This window comes from Nyctereutes procyonoides, unplaced genomic scaffold (genome assembly GCF_905146905.1).
Source record: "Nyctereutes procyonoides isolate TBG_1078 unplaced genomic scaffold, NYPRO_anot_genome, whole genome shotgun sequence".
NCBI lineage: Eukaryota > Metazoa > Chordata > Mammalia > Carnivora > Canidae > Nyctereutes > Nyctereutes procyonoides.
Window position 1 is genome coordinate 21,927,774 of NW_026575035.1, and position 20,199 is coordinate 21,947,972.

General features: G+C 43.0%; 1 protein-coding gene across 4 annotated transcripts in view; it reads right to left on the bottom strand.

Moving 5' to 3' along the window:
• Positions 1–20,199, bottom strand: part of LYN (LYN proto-oncogene, Src family tyrosine kinase) — a 115,861-nt gene that overhangs the window by 72,293 nt on the left and 23,369 nt on the right. The window contains exon 1 of one of the 4 annotated variants that reach the window (XM_055318382.1): positions 12,031–12,087. The exons of 2 other annotated variants lie outside the window; for them this stretch is intronic. The gene's annotated coding sequence lies outside the window, so the exon portion shown is untranslated. Of the gene's footprint in view, positions 1–8,665; positions 8,685–12,030; positions 12,088–20,199 lie in introns of those variants that run through there. One more of the 4 variants, XM_055318381.1, reaches the window with a different exon arrangement.

Consider the following 20,199-nt stretch of genomic DNA (forward strand, 5'->3'; position numbering starts at 1 on the left):
ATGCCAGAGATGGGTGACATTCCCCTGGATCAATGTACAGCAAGAAGCCACTTACATGGCTGATCCCAATTTGCATAACTCTTAATTGAGCAATTTCACACAGAGGAAGACAACAGAAGATTGCTGAAACAATGGGGTTTTTTGGTTTTGTTTCTCTTAACAATAAAAGGGAACACACTGAAAACGAGATGAGCTCATGGAAACTTATGTATCACAGAAGCCTATGTATCAAATGTGTCATTTAAAGGACCAGAAGAGGAAATGAAAAGCAGAGTTTGAATTATGTATGTACCACCAACCAAGAAGAGTAATAAACATCAACTGTGTGTACAGCGTCAGATTTTTATGATCAAGAATGCAGCCACGTAGATTCATAAATATATAAAACTATGTATTTATATTCCACTTTAAGGGTTAAGGCAGCTTTACATAGTGAATACAACATAATGCAGACTACTATGAAATCAGAAAAAAGTGAAATTAAGCCCAAGACAGCTAAAGGAAGCTGAATGTTACAGCACACTGTAAGTTTTGGCACAATTGTTAGATATAGGCTGTAAATCTACAAAAACATAGGTTTTCTAGAGGTTAAAGCAAAAAGGAAAACATGCCACAGATATAAATAAGTCAGCTATTCTACAACAGAATTTCTCAACCTCAGCACTACTGACATTTCAAACTCCCCAATATTATTTGTTGTGGGGGCTGTCCTGTGCATTGTAGGGTAGTTCGCGGCCTCCTTGGCTTCCACCCAAGAAGCTAGTAACACATCCCACCTCCTTCTCCCCCACCTCCTCATGAGTCGTGACAACCAAAAATGTCTCCAGATGCTGCCAAATGTCCCCTGATGAAAGTTACATGGCAGGAAATCAGATGTTTTAATTACTAGCAATGACCTTAAATATATTTTCTGTTACAGACTTGGGTAGAACAAAATGCTTTGTTAGTCAACAGTTGCAAGACAGGTTTAGTAGCCCATCGTGAAACTGAAGGGTCAGAGGCAGAAATCTTGTGCAGTAGATGTCTGCCAGAGGCCTGCCCACACAGAGATAGGTAGACTCACAAAGACATACATACAGATCTGGTCTGTTGGAACTGACCCAGAAAGTTTTTTTAAAAAGATTTTATTTATTTATTTGACAAAGAGAGAGAGAGCACAAGCAGGGGGAAAAGTAAAAGCAGGTTCCCTGCTGAGCAAGGAGCCTGATGCTGGGCTCCATCCCAGGACCCCTGAGCCGAAGGCAGACGCCTAACCTAGTGAGCCGCCAAGGAGGCCTGACCCAGAAACTTTTTCTGAGAAAATCAACAGCCTGACTCTATACTTAAATATAAACTAGTCTCATGAGATAAAACTAGAAGAAACAGTAAAAATGATCTATTCTACCCACTCCCCTCTAATGAAAATGTGTTTTATCTTCACTGATTTAACACAAAAATTCACTTAAAAGTTTATTGTGAACAGAGTAGAGAGCCTGGAAATAGACATACAGAAATATGCTCAACTGGTGTTTGACAGAGGAACATATACAATTCAGTGGAGAAATGACAGTCTTTTCAACAAATGGCATTGAACAACTCAACATCTGCATGAAAAAAATTTGATCTGGACCCAGATCCTACATCTTTTATAATAATTAGCTCAAAATGAATAACAGAACTAAATGTAAAATGCAAAAGCCTCAAACTCATAGAGATAACACAGGAAAAAATCTAGATGACCTTGGGTTTGATGATGACTTTTAGATATAACACCAAAGCATATTCCATGGAAAAAAATTAGTAAGTTGGATTTGGTTAAAATTTATAACTTCTGCTCTGTGGAAGATTCTTAAGGAAACAAAAAGACAAGCTATAGACTGGGAGAAAATCTCTGCAAAACACAAATGAAGAAAACTGGTAGCCAAAAGATAACAAAGACTTTAAAATCAGTAACAAGAAAACAAAGAATCCAATCTAAAAATGTGCAAAAGATCTGAATAGACACCACTGAAGAAGATATACAGATGGCAAATAAGCATATGAAAGGTTGCTAAACACCACACGTCATGAAGGAATTGCAAATTAAAACAATAATGATATATACCACCACAGACCTACTCAAATGGCAAAAATCCAAAACACTGATAACACCAAATGCTGTTGAAGACGTAGAGCGACAGGAACTCTCCTTCACTGCTGGGGGAGCTTAAAAATGGTACCACCACTTTGGAAGAAAGCTTGACAGTGTCTTACAAAACTAAGTTTTCTCTCAATACAATTCAGTAAGTGTACTTTTTTATTTTTTTAAAGATTTTACTTATTTATTCATGAGAGACACATAGAGGCAGAGACATAGGCAGAGGGAGAGACAGTCTCCCCATGGGGAGCCCGATGTGGGACTCGATCCCAGGTCTCTGGGATCGTGCCCTGACCCGAAGGCAAACACTCAACTGCTGAGCCACCCAGTCATTCCTCGGCCACTGAGCCACCCAGGTGCCCCAGTAATTGTACTTCTTAGAGTTTACTGAAACGAATTGAAAACTTAAGTTCACACAAAAACTGTACATGAATGTTTATAGCAACTTTACTCATGATTGCCAAAACTTGGAAGCAGTCAAGAAGTACTTCCCTAGGGGCATGGACAAAGAAATGATGGTACATCCATACAGAAAATATTATTCATAAATAAGAAGAAATGAGCCATCAAACTACAAAAAGACAAGGAGAAGAAGTAAGTAAAGGCATACTGCTAAAGGAGGGAAGCCCACCTGAAAAAGCTACTACTGCAATGATTGCAACTACATAACATTCTGGAAAAGGTAAAACAGCACTGTTCACAGGAAACAGTAAGGAGATCAGTGCTTACCAATAATTTAGGGGGTGGAAGGGATAAATAGGTGGAGCACAGGGGATTTTTTTAGGGCTGTGAACTATTCTACACAATACTGTAATGATGGATACATGTCATGATATATTCCTCAAAATCCACAGAATGCATAACACAGAGTGACCCCTAATAAAAACTGGACTTTCATTAGTAATAATGTACCAATATTGTCCCATCAGTTGTAACAAATGTACCATACTGATGTAAGATGTTAATAATTTGGGGAAGCTGGGGGGTAGTGAGTGCTGTATGGGAAACTCTCTGTACTTTCCAATCAATAAGCCACTCTGTAAACTTAAAACTGCCCTAAAAAAAGTAATCTATTAATTTGTTAAGTATATTGTGACAGAATAGGTACCATATACTTTGAGTCCTTATTTCAGAAAACAAAGCCTCAATTTTGAACATATTTCTGTTGAGAAAATTTGCATACATCCATATGCCATGCTCCTTCTGAACACTCCCAAGGTTTTCAATTATCAAGGGCAGGCAGTTACCTGTCTTAATAACTATGGAGTAAAATACAGTAGAATTTCATTAAATCTTCTTAGCTGAATTCCTAAACTTCTAAATCATTAGGTTGGGAAAATACTGGTGAAAGATGGGAGCTCTATTAATGTTTCAAAATAAAGCCATAAATCCTAACAATATGCCTATATAGCAATTTATCATAAATGAAAGGGGAAACTGAGTTAGGCTTATAAAAAATGGCAAGGCAAAGTACATGTGATAATGTAGCCCTGAGTTTACACATATACATTTGCACAGTGAACAGGATTTTATCAGCAATTAGTAATCCTGCAGAACTGCCACCATCAACTGTACTTCAGTAAGTCAAACAAGTAAAGATAGGCCAGGAGTAGGTGTGTAAAGGATGTGGTCCGTGTAAGAGACTATTGTAAAGCCACTGAAATCGAGGACAAGAAAGTGGTTGGAACTAGTGAGCAAAAGTAGATGGGGGACAATAAGAAGGTGGGGTAGGAGTCTTGTTAAAGCTTGTTAGCTGTTTTGGTTTTTAAGTTACATGCAAGTAGCACCTTGATGGTGATTAAGAATTTTTTTAAGGATAGCTAAAAGAATTATGTACCTGAATTTTTAAAAAAATATTTAGAATGTAACTTTTTTAAAAAGCAAGATAAGTTTTATATACATTATGATCACATATATAGTTTGGAAAGGAATTTTAAATTCAAATTCAAATAGAAATAAAAACACTTTTATCCTTCTATGGTGGGTCAGTTTTTATTCTTCTCCTTCTCCATTGACAAAATGTCTACCAAAAGCTACAGTGTTGGGGTGCCTGAGTGGCAAGTCGGTTAAGCATCTGACTTTTCTTTTTAGGATTTTTATTTAATTATTTGACAGAGATAGCAGAGAGAGAGAGAGAGAGAGAGAGAGAGAGAGGCAGAGAGAGCACAAGCAGGGGGAGTAACAGAGGGAGAGGGAAAAGCAGGCCCTCCATTGAGTAGGGAGCTCAATGTGAGGCTTTATCCCAGGGCTCTGGAATCATGCCCTGAGCCGAAGGCAGCTGCTTAAGTGGCTGAGCCACCCAGGTGCCCCAGCATCTGACTCTTGATTTCAGCTCAGGCAAGTGGTGATCTTAGGGTCATGGGATCGAACCCCTAGTCAGGCTCGGCGCTCACTGGGGGGTCTGCTTAGGATTCTCTTTCTCTCTCTCTCCCTCTACTCCTCCCCAACACCCCTCTCATGTGTGTTCTCTCTGTAAAATAAATAAACAAAAATCTTTTAAAAAACACTACAGTGTTTTACCTTTAAAAAAACATGGCTGTAAAATGAAAAATCAAACATGGTGAGGGGTGCCTGGATGGCTTTGTTAAGCATCTGCCTTCAGCGCTGGTCATGATTCCACAGTCTTGGGATTGAGTCCCACATAGGACTCCCTGTTCCCTCTCTCTCTCTCTCTCTTTTATTTTCTCTCAAATAAATAAAATCTTAAAAAAAAATCAAATACAGTGAGCCACTTATTTATCCTAGTTATCTCCACCCAGAGTAACCTCTGGGATTTCCTCATTATCTGGGAGACACGCAAATCCGTATGGCATTCTGTCCTGCTGCCATGCCTTGATGTCAGCCTGCCTCAGTTTCCTCAGACAGGAATGGACTGGTCATGGCACTCATCCTCATGGGGTTGTGGGGGACATTCAATGTATTCAAGAGAGATGAAGGTATGGGAAGCCCGTCTCCCCCGTGGCCTGGCACCCATGTGAGCTTGTGGTCAATAAAGTATGATGGTTAAAAACCAGGCAATGATTCTAACCCAGAAGGCCTGAGGTCACAGGGCCATGATTTGATTCACAAAAGATGTGAGGAAGAAGGAGCACTGGAAACAATTCTTTGGACTAAGCTTAAAGACAAATAGTGACTTATCAAGTGTGGTGTAAGATACCAGAAGTGGACTTGAGAGATTCACCTGATATTCACGCCAGGAGTCCACAAGAAAAAGAGAGGAAATGAGGCCATGGCTGGTCCAGAGTTACTTTCTTAATTAAAATGGGTATGGCCAAGAAGTGTCAGAAGGGTGAGGAAAAGAAAAAGCAGTAGAGAACAGGCCTGTACCATAGTTCCCAAACTGTGTGCCAAGGCACCCAGAGTGCTGCAGCAAACTCGAGGGGTGCCTGGGGATATTTCAAACTTTCAAGGGAAAATAATGACATCTGTTGGACACTATGAGAACTAATAGCTCAAGGTAGCTCAGTCTCAATAGATTGTACCGTATGCCTCTCAACAACTTTGTATCTGTGTGAAACAGGGTTTTCTGTGGTTGCTGTGATAAAAAGGAAGTATCACATGGAACAGAAACATGAAGACCGACGTGGAACAGAAAATAAGGGTGGTGGTGTCCAAACACAATTCCAAAAGTTGAAAGGCTGCACCACATAGGTATACACATCCCGCTAGGGCATAATCGTGTTCATTTAAGACTAGCATAAAAATAGTATTTTTCCGCCTTTGGCATTTGTGTATTATTCATTCAGATGGTACTAGGTTGTTATAGCAAATGCATGTCAGGTTGCTTGGACCTAACAACCTAACAAATGGAACTCTTTGGTGTTTCTTCTGCTCTAGGATTGCCGCATAAAAATTACTGACACACTCAGGGTCAGTGATCTTTAAAACGTGAGCAGCAACAGATGGCAGGACAGGACAGAGCAGGTGGGTGCTGTCAGCCTGAGCAGTGAGGCAGAAAGAGCCGAGGGTGGGGCCACTGTGCGGGTGCAGCGGGGAGGGGAGGGGAGGTCTCCTGGTACTGGGAATCCACCACCTTCAACTTGGTATTGCCTACCCTGTTGTAAGGAGAAACCGCCGATTCTCAGTATGAATATATTAGAGGATGCCCCAATTAATGTCAGAAATTTTCGAATCATGGAAACAGCATGACAGATATTCCGTTGAATTTCCATTTTTCTTAGTGAAAATGTCTCCTTTTTTCTCCCCATCCTACTCACCCAGGCTCAGCTCAGAACCTCTGTCATCTCTGTGACCTCCATGTCACACTTTATGCAGTAGAAACAACTCTCCACCAAGCACTGTCCTTTCTGCAATATAATTGTGCTTGGTTTCGAAGCTTAGGGAAAAGCGGGGATCAGATAAATTGTGCATTCCGGTGTTTTTTCCTACTTTAGTCTTCTTTCTCTACGAAACCCTATGTGATATTAATCACTAACTTCGTAGCATTTCAGGGATAACTAGCGTTGATCGTGCAATTGCCTCCTAGCTAGTCCTTCCCCTACTCTTTGCTCATCTTTGCAAATTACATTATTTTCACGTCACTCTATTTTCAAAGTTCTGCAGACCACCTTCTATTATTTCACTGATTCAGTGAGTTGATACATGCACACAGAGTTCAGTTTTACAATGGTGATGTCCTCTCATTCATCCCCACCCTGCCCACTTCCCTGTTTACGTCTCTCTACATAAGAATTCAGACTACAAAACTTATTTTATCATCTGTCTGCCTCTCCTTCCCCGAGAGCAGGGACTGTTGTTAGTTTTGGATACTGGTGCATTGCCAGAGCAGACAGCAGTGCTGGGCACTTGGAAGTGTTCTATAAATGTTCATTTGTTGAAATAGAGCACCGGGTAGAACAACTGCTCAACAAATATCAGGAACTAATTATAGTTATTAGAGTCATACCAACACCCATAATACTGCCATCAGCCCCACTGCCATTGCCAATAAGATAAAATCTCAAGTATTTAACTTGCCACCCAGCCCCTCATAGCCTGGCCACAGTCTACCTCACCATCACCTGTGTTACTCCCAATGGAAGACTCCTTGGTGGACACATGTATGTACTGACACAGCAGCATCATCCTGCCTTGACTGACATGTTGGCTCTTATCCGTTTAGGGAAATCCTGTGTATCCTCTGAAAACTAATGCACGCCCCATCTTGCCTGGTCCCCTCAGGTTACATCCTTCTCTCCCTCTGATTTCTTCTCTCTACACTTTGGAACTAAGGTACAAGCCCTAAGACATCTCTTTCAGTACTACTTTACATTGTTATGTAACTCTTAAATTGCCTGTCTGGAAATGTGTGTATAGCTCTCTTCGCCTAGGCTAGAAACTTCTCAAGGGCAGAAACTGACTATTCCACCTTTTTGTAGACTACCTTGCTTCCACCACCCAAACACACACAGATCCACTATCCAGTTACCAAGTCAGCAATAAAACACCATTTACTGAATTAAAATTGAACTTAGAAATCCCAATCAGAAGCTATGCTATAAGTAAATTAATTACTCAGATTTTATTTGTTTTTTAATGGGTGATCAGTAAATGTTAGTCTCCAAAACTCTTTTAGTTTCAGACATACCACGACTATGAAAATAACCAAAATGCCCCCACTAACTGGGAATCTGTGACCATTCAAAGAATTTGGGCCAAAAATCTCTACATTAAAAAAATAATTTCAGGCTTTGGGATGAGAAAATCTGGGTCCAATCTGGTTCCTCTGTTTATTAACTGCCATATAAACATAAACAAGTTACTTAATTAAGCTTCACTTTACTCGTCTCTAAAATATAAATAATATTCCTTCTTCAACGGTTGGCGTGAGGATTAAACGAAATAGCATCTGCTAAATGCTTCTCCCAAAACAAGCGAACAATGTGTTACTTCCCGTTTTCCCTCCCTGTCCCCTAAAACGAGGAGAGCCAGATTATAGTGACATTATCATACTTAAGTGAAGAAAGGCTCCTGCAACCTTTGGCACAAACAAAACTGCTAAATAAAAATTGCTAAGGAGTCTCGGTGAGGGTGGCTTCCACTCACAACTAAAGCCACTCCAATTTTCACAGCACTCCAGATAACTCCTAGTTGAACTCCCTTGTCTCCATCTCAATTCTTCCCCTCTCTTTGCTTTACTAAAATTTAAGTGGCCCAGACTGTAGACCTTTCCCCAACCCACACTGAGCTCCCCTCAATTAACCCGCTAAATCGCTTTACTGTATTAGTATTAGCAGCACACACTCACATATTTGGCAGGAAAATGAGTTCTGTGTTTGTGGATATTTCTTTTTCCCTTGGCTTTGGCTTTTCCCGGATTTTGTCACCCAGCGAGTAAAAAATGAAGAATTCTATTTTTCAGTTCCAAGATGTGTTAGATGACAGAGGAGCGGGGTGACAAAATCCGGGAAATTGTGCCCCCCCCTCATAGCCAATGAGCACAATGGGGCAGCACAGTGGCTTGAGTCCTTCATTTCCCCAGGTGCACACAGGATTAGAAAGCTGTCTCTCACCAGTTTCTTTGTCTTGAGAGCCACGCTCCAAACCTACCTCTCAGCCAAAGTGTATTCAGTCACTTATCCAAGCTGGCGTGTTCTCTCTCCACTACCCCTGTGCCTCTTGGATGCCTCCCCAGCCAGCCTCATGCTGAGCAGGAAAGGCACTCATGACAGGCAGATTAAGGTTTTCAAGTAGCCCCAGGAGGAGGAAGTTACTTGTTCCCACGGGCCTGGGTTTTTCTTTTTGTGGGTGTGTTTTCTCTTTCTGAAACCAGGAAGCTAAATTTGCCTAATGGTTAAACCCAAAAGGATTATAGATTCTTTCTTCAAAAACCCTCAGAGGCCTGTTGTCCATCCCTCTGGTAAAAGCAGTCCATTTCTAAATCACACAGGCAGAGGGGAGGCTTTCTCGACCCTGCAGTGTGAAGCCTATTCTATTCCGTTATTTTTATAAAAAGCACTGTATCAACAGACCATTCATATTTATGTTTCCCATTCTCCTTACCAAATGAGACACAATATCTCAATTTCCTAAAAAGACAAAATTCAAAATTTCACCCCTCTTTCCCCCACCACTTCTTTCTCCTCTTTGAACTAAACTACTTTGAGGTTCAGGCTCTCGCACATTTACATTCTTCACATTTCTGTGAATTAGCCTTGAACACCCAGCAAGTTCTGCTTTTCTTGTAATAATTGAGATCATCTTTCTCACCTAGTAGTTTTACTAAAAATGTGTTCTCTCTTGGCAATGTATCCCAACATTCAACAGCCATCCTGTCAGGGACGTCACAGTTGGCCGTTTTAACCTTCAGACAGGTGGAGGATCCTCACCACTGCTCCTGCGTGGTCCCCACACAGGAACTCAGAATCTTTGCGTTCTCAGCCTAATGGTTGTGTTTGTCAGAGAACGGTGGGCATGGGCTGAGCTTGAACCCTACTGATCGACCTTGGGAAGTTACTTAAACCCTCAGTTTCAGTTGACTCATTTGGAAAATGAGGCTATTGCCACTGTAGGTAAGGCCACTGTCAGGATTAACTGAGGGAATGCACCCAGAGCACCTGGCAAGCACTCCATCAGGGAGGCCTCCTGTGTTGCGACCTGCAAATCAACACCTTACTATTTCTTAATAATTTTTTTTTTAGATTTCTCATTCTTGACGCTTTTAAACAGATTCTCAGCTGCAGTGCTTATAGCAGTACACTCTATCAATGTGTAAGGCCACAATTCTTAACCTTGTCTGTGCCTTAGAACCATGAGGGGGCTTTTAAAAATAAGTGCCCAGACTCCACCCCAGATCAGTTAGTTATGTCAGAATCTCTAGGGGTTAGGCCTGGGCATCGGTATTTTAAAATCTCCAGCGGTTGGGACACCTGGGTGACTCAGCTGGTTAAGCATCTGTCTTCCACTCAGGTCACGATCTTAGGGTCCTGGGATGGAGCCCCACGTTGGGCTCCCTGCTCAGTGGGGACCCTGCTTCTCCCTCTCCCTCTGTGCCTCCCTGCAACTTGTGCTCGTGCTTTCTCTGGTTCTCTCTCAAATGAATAAATAAAATCTTTTAAAAAATAAAATCTCCAGAGGCAAACAAGTAAACGCTAAGATTGGTAGTTGATGATATGTACAGTAAAGAAAGGACAGCGTCACAGGAGAGGGAGGGATAGGATGTTGGTCAGCGAGGCCTGTGTGAGCAGACCACATTCACAGTGAGGCCAGCCTTGCAGAGTCTCACGTTTGGATCAGAGGCAGAGTGGCCAGGGAGCAGAGCTGAAGCAGCAGCAGCAGCAGCAGCAGCAGCAGCAGCAGCAGCAGGAGGTCCAGGAGCTGTGGTTGTCCCGAGGCCACCCAGGTTCCTTCCCACCGCGGCTTTGCTTGCTCAGCGTTTCCTTCAGTTCTGGACAATTTTGGGCAATGCCTCAACTTCCTTCCAACAATTCCCTATTTCTGCTTAAGCTAGCAAAAGTAGGTCTCTATGGAAACCCAACAAACTTCTACTAAGACAACAGGTTATTTAGTTAAATTAGTCCTATCTATGTAACCGTATTTGACAAACATGGGACTTCAAATCAAGATATTTGGAGGAAGCCCTCAAAGTCTCTAGCACTGAGCATCCCAATATATTCCCTAACTTTTCCTGGACCTACACCATCTCCTCACTTGTAAACCACCTGGGTCAAGAAAAATCTCCATCTCTTCCAGCTCAAGTTCTATGCATCCATGAATCTGGGGTCATTTTCATTTGTTGAGCACATTATAAGAGAAACACTGGAAGTGTAAATACTGTAAGGCATAGCCATCTCCAAGGAGCCGAGTATGTCTTCGTATTAACAGAGGATAATTACCTGGTGTACACATAATTAGGAAACTCTTTCCTTTCCTTCTTTCTTTAGTTCATGTCACCAGCTCATCAGCACCAGCTTCTCCTTTCTCACTCCCACAACTTTGCAAGTTTGACAAAATATTATTAGTGTACCCAGCATATCAAAACTTGAAACGAGCGGTTTCAAAATAATAATTCTCCCTGACCTCCACCATTACCCCTAATTAAGTTTTTATTTTTAAATATTCTCTCTGGTAATTTTGAAGTTTTCTCTCTGATATAACACACACACACACACACACGCACATGCCTACACACACAGCCTGGGGCAGCATTTAATTATTCTGCAGAGTCTCAAGAGCAGTGTCACTATTCCCACATTTCTAGGAGAGAGCCAGATGGAAGTCAGTCTGTGCTCTTCTCTCAGGGGTGGGGCATTGTGAAATTCAGTACATGATGAAGGATTTATATCTTCCCTAACATCTGGTGCTCAGGAATCATCATCAAAGACAGGATACCCATCTAGAACAATTGTTCCAGGGCAACATCTACATCATTGCCCTGTGATGTAAATATACGTCTCCATCGCTCTGTGATCTACATTTTGCCCACATCCTTCCAGAATGGTTATTATGTTTGAAAATCAGGCATAAATCTTTCAAAATCATCCAATGTAATCTGAGAAGATCTAGAAGGCTAAATTAGGAAATTTAGCCCTAGAAGCAATATTTTTAAATGAGGAGATAAGAATGTTTAATAGTATACAGTGGGAAACACAACCCCATCAGTTGCAATTTACTGATATTAAAAGCACATTTAACACACACCCAATATTTCTCTCCAACATTTTACCTTTCTGCCTTCAAAACCCAAAATAAAATAAGTATTTCTTTAAAGCCAGTAGTTCTTTAGCTAATGATCTACTTGATAAAAATTTTTCTCAAGACTTAGCTAACAAATGAGACTATCACAGAAATAATTTAGTATAAAGTGGAATTACCAAATTGATTTACTCAAAGTTTTAAGTTTTCCTGAACTTAAAATACTATTGATTTTTACATCATTATTTTATGTACCGCTAAGAAAACGAAACAGGGGGCACCTGAGTGACTCAGTCAGTTAAGCATCTGACTCTCGATTTCAGCTCAGGTCATATCTCAGGGTTGTGAGATCAAGCCCTGTGCCAGGATCCACGCTTCTTCATGGGAGTCTGCTTGAGATTCTCTCTCTCCCTCTCCGTTTGCATGCTCTCTTTCTCAATAAATAAAATCTTAAAAAAGAAAACAAAACAGAATGGCTACCCTTCAAATTATTAAGATGCCTTTCACTGTGATTTCAGAAGTGTTAAAATGTTAAAATATGCTTGCTTTAGAGCTTGTGAAATATAGTAAATGCATGCTTATCAATGTCCATTTTTTTTAGAAATCAAAATCTATGTTCTGTTTTATCCTTAAATGTCTTTTTTTTTTTTTTGGTCGTGCTGCTTCATCTTCTTTTTAAGTACAGAGAATTTAATTATTATTAAAGTACATTTTAATAGACTTAAGCAAGAAAAAAAAAAGTTGTCTTTTCCCCATCCAGACATTGCTGCTGACCATACCAGAAAAAGGCTAACAGCTATTTAACACCTACTATGTACCTGGTACTGCATCAAGCAGTTTATAGGGATTGTTTCATTCAATCCTTAGAACAATTCTTCAACAGATACTATTATTAACTCCATTTAACAGTTGAGAAAGTTGTGGCTTAGAGAGGTAAAGAGACTTTCCCAAGGTGACAGAAATAATAAGCAATGGAGAGAGAGTTAAGATGTATGTTGTCAGGTAAGCACCATTTGCTCTCCAGGGTGTACTGCAAAACAAAAACAAAAACACCATAACCCCCCACACACACCCATCAAGAGTCCACACTTTAGACTACACAGCAGAAGTGAGGACCACTGAGTGCCACTGCCCACCCCAGGATGGCTGCACACTGTGAATGTGGTGTGACTTGGCCTTTAGATGCTGACAAGTAATGGCTTTTTTAGTGGCTGGAGTGAGCCTTTGGAGCAGAGAAACAGGACCCCAGAGGTGTGACTGGAAGAAATCTGTAGGAGCAAAAAGGAGTAATTACAGAAAACATCTGTGAAGTTGAGGGCAGAAATGGGCAGACACAAACATCTATTTGCGAAATGTTACAAGGCCCCACTTGATGCTTTATAGAGGAACACTGAATCAAATTTTTTGAGCTGGAGAAGACTTCAAAGGTCATCTAGACCAGCAAGCTCAGCATCTCCTGGGAATGGGGAAGAAATGCAAATGCTGAGGCCCAACCAGAACCTTTGGAATCAAACTCTGTAGGTTTGTGCACACCCTCTGGGAGATTCTTATTCCTGCTAAAGTTCAGGAACCACTGGGGTGCTTGGGTGGCTCAGTCTGACTCCTGATTTCGGCTCAGGTCATGGTCCCAGGATTGTGGGATAGGCCCAGGTTGGGTTCTGACCTCTGAGCTGGGAGCCTCCTTAAAGATTCTCTTGCTCCCTCTCTCTCTCTCTCTCTCTGCCCCATCTCCCCTTTCCCCCACTTCTTCCCCCACTTCTTGCCCTCCCCTTTCCCACTTGCACAAGCACATGAGCATGCACACACACTCACATGCTCTCTCTCTCTCTCAAATCTGCTAAATTATGAAACAAACATTCAAAGTTTCAGAACCACTAATTGGTCCAACCTTCTTATCTGACAGACTGTGATGCCCAAGGTCCAGCAACCTGGACGGGGCCAGGTGAACCAGCAGAACCCCAGCTCTCTGGGACTTAGTCTAGAACCTCAAATACTTCAGTGTTTGCATTTCACACAGATATTGATTTTCAAAGAAACTGAACATAATAAAACATATTGAAAAAACTATAGTTAATATAATTAAACCTGGACATCAGAAGCTCAAGGGGATCCGAAATCACAGTGTATGTTCCCAAAAATCGGGCAAAGAACAGTAAGAGTTGCAGCACCCAGTTCTAGAATGCCAGGGACTAGATAGCCCCTGCACAGTGTGAGAGAAATTAAATAAGAAACATCTTCGGGGATCCCTGGGTAGCTCAGCGGTTTAGCGCCTGTCTTCAGCTCAGGGTGTGATCCTGGGGTTCTGGGATCAAGTCCCACATCAGGCCGCCTGCATGGAGCCTGCTTCTCCCTCTGCCTGTGTCTCTGCCTCTCTGTCTCTGTGTGTGTGTGTGTGTGTGTGTGTGTCTGTCACAAATAAATAAATAAAATCTTAAAAAAAAAAAAGACATCTCCAAAAAGAACAGATAATAGATAAGGCTCTAAAACAGAGTATGGCCTCAGCCATCAACCCGGGATTAACAGAAGTATCGTAAAATGTACTGTTTTCATCTAATTAACAAACCCCTAAGTACTCTCCGAGTCTAACTGGACATTATTAAATCATCCTAATTCAAAGCAGGTGAAACCTCAGGCGTGAACAGATGGCGAAGAGCCCATGTGAGTTTAGCTGGCCCCGAACCCCACTGGAAACACGCCCATTAGCATCGTTCACCTTTTCTGCGTTTGTTTGAAACTTGGCTCCACGGTCACAAACAAAATGAACAGGGACAGGGGACTTAACAGAATAGCGACTTCCTGAATCCTTGTTTTACCAAGTCAGTCAGTGCACTGGATTTCGTTCTGAAACAGTGTGTCCTCGGGCCTGGCAGGGGACACCGAGGCTGGCGGGAGGGAGGTGCCAGCAATGCGGCCGCCCCAGGGCCTCTGCCGTCTGGATCAGCGCGGGGGGCCTCGGGAGGGGTCCCGGGGCTCGGGCTGCTCCCAGGAGCGTGCGGAGGGCCACGAGGGCAGTGGGCACCCCGGGCCCGGGTGGGGGCAGCTGGTGGGGCCTGGTCCAGCCCCGCGGTCAGCCCCCCCCCCCCCCCCCCCGAGCTCCGGCGGAACCGAGCACTTCTCCCACCAGGAAATCAGAACGTCCTCGCCTTTGCTCCGCACTCTCATCTGAAGGAAACATTTGGACCCAAAAGAACGCGGCCCTCTGGGCGCCCTTCGCATTAGCACACAGACCGCTCAGGGAGGCGCAGGGTTGCCCCATGCCCGTTAGAAAGAGCCCCTGAAGTCTGCCCCCCGACTCCAGCGCCCCCATACTTCACAGAGCTGTACTAAAAACCCTCCCACTGGGCTTTCCTTCCTCCTGCTGTCCCCTTCCGTCCCCGCACCCCCTCCACACACCCCCACCCATCACCACCGCCCTCCACTCCCCTCGCTCCACTCTCCGGGCATCTTTCCGAAAACACCTACATTCTCTCCCTCCGACTGCTCGTTCCTCAGAGCCTGGCAAGCAGCTCCCTCCACAGCGACCTACCTTCCTGGTTTTACAGGCCACTCATGTCATTCCCGTCCATCCTACAGGCCAGCCACACTCAGTACCGCGCCCCCTACACACACACACACACACACACACACACACACACACACACACACAGCCTTTCATCCCTCCTCCAAGCCTGCAGGCCTGCCCCCTCCCTGGAATATCACACTCTCCCAGCAGCTTCCTTCCTGTTTCCAATCACCCATTTGGGGCACCATGTCCTGTGGGAAACCCTGTCCAGAACCTACAGGCAGAAGCCACCTCCTTCTTCCCGGGTCCCTGCCCAGCCAGGCCCAGCCCTGGCCTGGCCGTTGATTCCCCGGGGTGGGGTCAGCGCCCAGGATGCTGCCAAGCCCCCTAGAAGACACTCGGCTGAATCATACCGTGTATCTAATGAAATCATTTGTGTGCAATTATTTCTCTCTCAGTCTCTCGAAAGGCTCCTTCGCTCATACTTCTAGCGTAGATGGAATTCAATCATTACCACTTTATTACCCCTCTCACTCAAGCCAGTGGATTCCAGACTTGCCAGTTCACAAGAATGACTGGGACGCTTGTTAAAAATGGAATCTTGGGCTCTGCACTTGACAGACCCCTGAACTAGAATCCGATGGGGGTTGAGGGCATCTGTAGCAAACAATACGGATAATGCTTACACTGATTCGACTTACTTTGTCCCCCTACAAAAATGTGAGTTTCTTTGGAAAGAGAATGACGCAGTAGACTTTATTGACTGTTTATATTTTAATGCGAATTTTTGGTAAAATTCTTACCTAAAAGATTTAAATAGAAGAGGTAGGGAAAAAAAGAGAGAGAGACAGAGAGACAAAAGAACAGGTAGAAAAAAAAGAAAAAGTCATGGGATACATCCAATTTTGATTTAAAACATTCTCTGGGGCGCCTGGGTGGCTCAGCCTTCAGCTCAGGTCTTGATCCCAGAACCCCGCATCAGGCTCCCTGCTCGGGAAGTGGGGGGTCTGCTGCTCCCTCTCCCTCTGTGCCCCCCTCCAAATAAATACGTAAAATACGTAAATAAATCTTTTAAAAAAATAAAGTAAAACATTCCCTGGATGTGAGGCCATTTTACCTCCAAACCCTGTCTAATCAAAATGCTTATCTGGTAAAGTGGCTTCATACTATATAAAAGTAAAGTCAAGGTGAATGAACTTTTCACAATGTTCACTTTAAAGGAAATTATAATATTTGTAGTTCTTTTTTTAAAAAAAATATTTTTTATCAGGATATTCAGTTTTGCAACTGTGCTTTCCAAACTCGTTTTTTTCTTACTCAAAAGAACTTCTTATTTGGGCTAAAATTTCAGAAAACACTTAAGTGTAACCATGGTAGGGTCTAGTTGGAATGCTGGGTTCTATAGGTGTTCTAACTCAGACACCTTGAGCCTGGTTGAAATTGTTTGTCCTTCACCGCCCACACAACCACTTCATTGCAAAAACTGTTTTCCTTCATTACGCCTATCAAGGTATCCTCAGAGGTACACTATGAAAGAGGCACACAATGAAATAGAAATACCCTTTAGGTCTCCAGGAAGTGCATTTATTTTTCCCATTTTGGGGTCCATTTAGGAAGTGGCTCGTCCCAGCCACGCTTTGTGTTCTGGATTATTCCTCTCCTTCGATTAGAGCCGAGCACCACTAGACGGGGAGAGGGAAGAGAGAGGCCTGGAAGGGAGGGGGACAGATGGGGAACAAATCACAATGACATTCAGCTCACTCAGAATCAGGCTTCCGTGTCTCCGCTTCCTGTTTGCTATACCCTTAAATAAGACACGTCCTCAGCACACACGCACACACACACGACTCCTCCTGCCACCTCCATCTCGGTAAAGGGCACCCTCAGCTCTTGAGGTTGAAAACCGAGATGTCTTTTTCTCACTCCCCAAATCCAACCCAGCGGCAAGGTCTTGTCATCAGCAAGCGCTAGCTCTCCTCGGTCTGACCCTCCGGCCCCAGGGTCAAGCGCATGGGTGCCCCAACCACCAGATCCAAGCCAGGGACACCCAGGTACATCGGAATTCTGCAGATACAGGAAATTATTTTTAGTATAAGTATGTTCCAAGCATGGCACGGGACACATTTATATTTTAAAAAATCCATCGTTTACCTGACATTTATGTTTCATCTGGCATCCTGTATTTTTATTTGCCAAATCTGCCAACACTGTCTGCCCCTGCATTCCCCCACACAGCGAAATCTTTATCTACTGACTACAACCCTCCTGCAGCTTTCTTCAGGATTTAAAATAAAAGCTAAGTTATTTACCAGAGTCTTCAGAGCCCTCGATTAGAGAAGGTGGGAGTGCTTGGAGAGGGCCCTCTGCTTGCCTTTCCGACCTCTCTCGCCCTCTGGCTCCAGCCATAGGAGACAGGCTTCCTCTCTGCAGACACTCAAGCTCATCCTCACCTCAGGACCTTTGAACTTGCTGTCCCCTCTGTCTAAAATCTTCTCCTTCTCCTTGTCCTCCACATCACTCAGATCACAGCTCAAAGAGACCCCCAATCCCCCACCAATGTAGCTAAAGTAGTGCTCCCCTAACATGCCCTCTGTCACATTACTCAGCCTTACTTTCCTCAGAGCCCCTTCATCCAGTCTGAAAGCATTTATAATATTTTGTTATTTATTTATTTATTTATTTATTTATTTATTTATTTATTTAATATTTTCTTTATTTATTCATGAGAGGCACAGAGAGAGAGAGAGGCAGAGACACAGGCAGAGGGAGAAGCAGGCTCCATGCAGGGAGACTGATGTGGAACTCGATCCCGGGCCCTGGGATCACAACACGAGCCAAAGGCAGAAGCTCACCCGCTGAGCCACCCAGGCATCCCAATTTATTGTCTTTTAGTCCTGACTGGCAACCCAGGCACCGTTAGAGCAGAGCCCTGTGTCTTTTGTTCACTCTCTCCAGAGCAACTAGAATTGAAGCTGGCATTTAATAGCCTCTCTTCATGTATTTGCTGATGAATAAATGAATGGGTTTTCCATCCGTAAAATGAAACTTCCTTAAATTCCAAATGGTCTTCACTTACACATGTTCAACTTCTAGACTAAAATGGTGCATCTCTAAACAACCTTTCCTGCACCAAATGCAGACTTTCTCCATCAGCCGGCAGATCCACCTTTCCCTTTACTGCATGGCTGATGCTGCCAACCACTCCAAGTCATCAGGAGCAGTGTCTTTACTTAGTATAAGGTGACAGTGGATGCAGTTACTGGAGTGTTTCATTACATTTTAAACCTATAATTAAAAAAATTTAGTAAAAGGCCAAAAGACCTAAGTGTTGATATGAATGCTATCAAAAGCAGAGATGCCCTAACCCTAACTCAACAGTAACAAGATGAAAATCATAAAATAGGCTGAAAGCAGGCTTTAAATGCTTTAAAGCCCTCGGCAAAGCATTTTTTTTTTTTTGATGTGAGCTGGTAGCCTTATTGTGAAGAAAATGCATAAAATTGGAGACAGGATAAAATGCTGAATCTGTATTGAAAGTCATGTCTAAATGGGAAGGGACAATCAGAAATGGTACAAATTGTTTAGCTTTCTGGGGATGGAAGCCCTTAATCACATTATTAACCCTATTTTTGGCTTTCAGGCCCAGAAGAGGAATAAGGGGCTGCCCATGGACCATCTGTGGCACAGCCCGAAAGCACTGTGTCCAGGTCCTTACACGGTAGCGTAAGGTAATCCTTCCCATTACCTTATACTCCTCCTTATTCCTGGGAAATCGGGGAGTTTCTGAAGAAGAAAAACCTGAAGTTTTAGTTTCAACTCTTCTGAGCTGCTAGGAGAATAAAATATTTTCAGTGGTCGCCCAGGCTCTTTTGTGTTGTTTAGATAGAGTATTTGGAGGCAGGGCAGGAAACCACAAGGCACAGGAGAAAGGGAAGTGCCTAAGTCATGGTGTTGGGTGTGGGAGTCCAGAAGCCGACTCCAGCAAGAAGGAAGAAAAGAGATAAAAACACACATGTTAAATAGGAGCAAGGAGCTCCAGGAAGTCACACTAAATGTTTCCCGTTTCAGGAATTCTAAATTCTCACACCATTTCTTTAACCGTTTTACAGAGGTAGTTGGGAAAACTACAGGCTCATATTTTCTTTAAGAAGAGCATAGAGGGACACCTGGGTGGCTCAGTGGTTGAGTGTCTGCCTTTGGCTCGGGTCATGACCCCAGGGTCCTGGGATCGAGACCCACACCAGGCTCCCCGCAGGAAGCCTGCTTCTCCCTCTGCCCGTGTCTCTGCCTGTGTGTGTTTCTTGGGAATAAATAAATAAAATCTTAAAAACAACAACAACAAACAAAAACAAAGAAGAAGAGCATGGAAATGTACCAAGCCAAATTCTGACATTAGAACCATTTGGAGTTCAGCACACATTCATGAAAGCCTCACCTACATGGATGTGGGGGAAGAGGATGAGCAGGATGCTCTCTGCCCTCGGGAATTCAGGGAACAGTGAGAGAAACAGGCAAATCGATGCTACTGCTGATAAGACATGACAGGTACCACACAGAGGTATATTTGACACGCTTTGGGGCCACAGACAAAAGAACAGTCAGGGTTGGCTTCACGCATGCACCAGGTCAATACCTCAGTTAGAGCTTAATGGAACCTTAGGACATGATGTTATCTTTAGTTTGCTTTTCTTATCAAGGAAAAACCATATATAGCATGCTCGGGAGATGGACGGTGGTGATGGCTGCAGAACAGTATGAATGCACGTAATGCCTCGGTACACTTAAAAATGGTTAAGATGCTAAATCTTATGTATATTTTATCACAATTATTTAAAAATCAAGAAAAATGAATTCTGATTATCCACCAAAACAAATATGTATATATAATGAAATGCACAGATCTTAAATGCTATAGGAGATTGATTTTGATATATGTCCACATTCACGT